Here is a 3,269-nt window from a genome sequence, read left to right on the forward strand (position 1 = left end):
GTAGACATCCTGGGCTTTCCAGCAATATATGATAGTCCATACTTTGCCCAAGATTTGATGGCCCAAACCAGCGTTCAAAGTCACCCTCAGGAATTCCAGCGTTAAACGCCGGAACTGGCACCTAAATGGGAGTTAAACGCCCAAACTAGCATAAAAGCTGGCGTTTAACTCCAAGAAGAGTCTCTACACGAAATTGCTTCATTGCTCAGCCCAAGCACACACCAAGTGGGCCCGGAAGTGGATTTTTATGTCATTTACTCATCTCTGTAAACCTTAGGCTACTAGTTTTCTATAAGTAGGACCTTTTGCTATTGTATTGAGAGTTTTTGATCATGCTTTGATGATTGAACCCTCTTTGGGGGAGGCTGGCCATTCGGCCATGCCTAGACCTTGTTCTTATGTATTTTCAACGGTGGAGTTTCTACACACCATAGATTAAGGTGTGGAGCTCTGCTGTACCTCGAGTATTAATGCAATTACTATTGTTCTTCTATTCAATTCCGCTTGTTCTTTGTCCAAGATATCACTTGTTCTTCAACTTGATGAATGTGATGATCCGTGACACTCATCATCATTCTCACCTATGAACAAGGTGACTGACAACCACTTTTGTTCTACAAGCAACCAAGGCTCTAGTGAATATCTCTTGGATTCCTGATACACGATGCATGGTTGATCGCCTGACAACTGAGTGCTCGCCTGACAAACGAGCCAGCCATTCCGTGAGATCAGAGTCTTCGTGGTATAGGCGAGAACAGATGGCGGCATTCAAGAGAATCCGGAAGGTCTAAACCTTGTCTGTGGTATTCTGAGTAGGATTTAATGATTGAATGACTGTGACGTGTTTCAAACTCCTAGCAGGCGGGGCGTTAGTGACAGACGCAAAAGAATCGCTGGATTCTATTCCAGCCTGACCGAGAACCGACAGCTGATTAGCCTATGCTGTGACAGAGCATAGGAACGTTTTCACTGAAAGGATGGGAGGTAGCCACTGACAACGGTGAAACCCTTGCATAAGCTTGCCATGGAAAGGAGTAAGAAGGATTGGATGAAGACAGTAGGAAAGCAGAGAGACGGAAGGGAAGGCATCTTCATACGCTTATCTGAAGTTCCTACCAATGAATTACATAAGTACCTCTATCTTTATCTTTATGCTTTATTCGTATATCACTATACCTATTTGAGTCTGCCTGACTAAGATTTACAAGGTGACCATAGCTTGCTTCATACCAACAATCTCCGTGGGATCGACCCTTACTCGCGTAAGGTTTATTACTTGGACGACCCAGTGCACTTGCTGGTTAGTTGTGCAAAGTTGTGTTTATGCCATGGTATTGAGCACCAAGTTCTTGGGGCCATTACTAGGGATTATTTGAGTTGTGAAAAGTAGTGATCACAATTTCGCACACCACTCATGTCGTTCTAGCACCGTTTTTGCATGGTCAATTTTTTGGGGTCTCACGCGCGCACGCGTGACAATTTTTTTTTAAGCAATGCCAAAAATTATTAAACAACTAAACCATAACTGAAACTAAATAATCATAACTAAAAATGGAAATTTAACTTATTAACAATATGAACAAAAGAGAAATTAAAAAGAATTTGTCATGGTGGCCTGTGCTTGAACTCATCTTGAAACTTTCACCAATGCTTGGACTTCCAATAAGCTCCAACATTTCCAAATAAATTCACCAAGCCTTGATGAAGTTCTTCACAAGCTTTGAGCTCCCAAAGTTGATCCTCTTGTATGCCGAGATCCCAAATCTTGTTTCTACACCCGTCTTTAAGTTGATCATCATTGTTCCAACCGGGTGGCAAACAATCCGAATTCTCAATGAAGCATCCAAATAACTTCCTAGACCCTCTCAATTGAACTCTACACCAACTTTTACAATGATACTTTGAGCTTTCAACCATAATAAACCTAGGATTGTGTTGCGAACCACTAACCATTTCCCTTTTTCTCTTAAAGCCACAAAGAGCTCTAACTTGCCCATCCATCTCAAGCAAACCATATTCAAGTGGGAGAGTATAGTTTAAGGATAAGAATTTTACCCACTTGAATGTTTTGTTGGATGGTAATGGCTTGGGAAGAGAGGTCTCCAACAACTTTGACAATGTGAGCTCTGCTTCCATGTGTTCTTCTTTGATCACCTTTTGACAAGCATCTTCCATGTTCACTTCTTTACAAAATTCTTCATACTCAATCACTGCCTCACTACCCTCTTCTAATTCTTCTCCATCCTTCATGTTACAACTTGGAGGTAATGCAGAACCTATCTCAACATCAACCTCAATTTCAATGGGAGAAGGATCCTCAAACTCAAGAGGATCGTGCGTTGGTGTGGAATCATCATCAAAGGGAAGATTTGTTGCTTGCTCAACTTCTTCTAATTCTTCATTCACCATATGGATTGGAGGTTGCGCACCATCCTCAACATCACCTTCAAGTTCAATGGAAGAAGGTTCCACAACATCCACAAAATCATCAACAACATTACTTGATATGGAAGTGTTCTCAAACTTGGAATCCACCTCTTGCTCAACTTCGCCAAGATCTTCAACCACTTCTTCTTCTTCCACAATCTCCATCATTTCCACTTGTTGCAAAATATAATGCATTTCCTTGTTCTCATGTTGAGATTCTAAAATCTCCTTCATGCTCCTCTCTCCGGTTGATTTTTCACATTCATCCGTGAAAATGCTTTGCTTGTGGCATGAATCCTATGAGTCCAACTTTTGACAGATGGTTGCTTGAAGCCGATCCATTGCTTCCTTGAGACGATCCATTGGCTCTTTGGATTGATGGATATGGACATTCTTCCATGGAGGGTTGAGGTGAAGAGGGAAATTCAGCTTGTGGTTGAAAGTTCTCATGCATGGGAGGTGGTTCATCTTGGTAATAGTATGGAGGTGTGGTGCACGAAATTGTGATCATCAACAATGGCGCCAAAAACCTGGTAGCGCTCTCAAACGTGAATCACACTTTGTCACAACTTCGCACAACTAACCAGCAAGTACACTGGGTCGTCCAAGTAATACCTTACGTGAGTAAGGGTCGATCCCACGGAGATTGTTGGTATGAAGCAAGCTATGGTTATCTTGTAAATCTCAATTAGGCGGATTTCAAATGGTTATAAAGGGTTCGAAATTAATAATAAATAAAGCATAAAATAAGATAGAGATACTTATGTAAATCATTGGTAGGAATTTCAGATAAGTGTATGGAGATGCTGTGTTCCTTTTGAATCTCTGCTTTCCTACTGCTT

This window comes from Arachis stenosperma, chromosome 9 (genome assembly GCF_014773155.1).
Source record: "Arachis stenosperma cultivar V10309 chromosome 9, arast.V10309.gnm1.PFL2, whole genome shotgun sequence".
NCBI classification, from domain to species: Eukaryota; Viridiplantae; Streptophyta; class Magnoliopsida; order Fabales; family Fabaceae; genus Arachis; species Arachis stenosperma.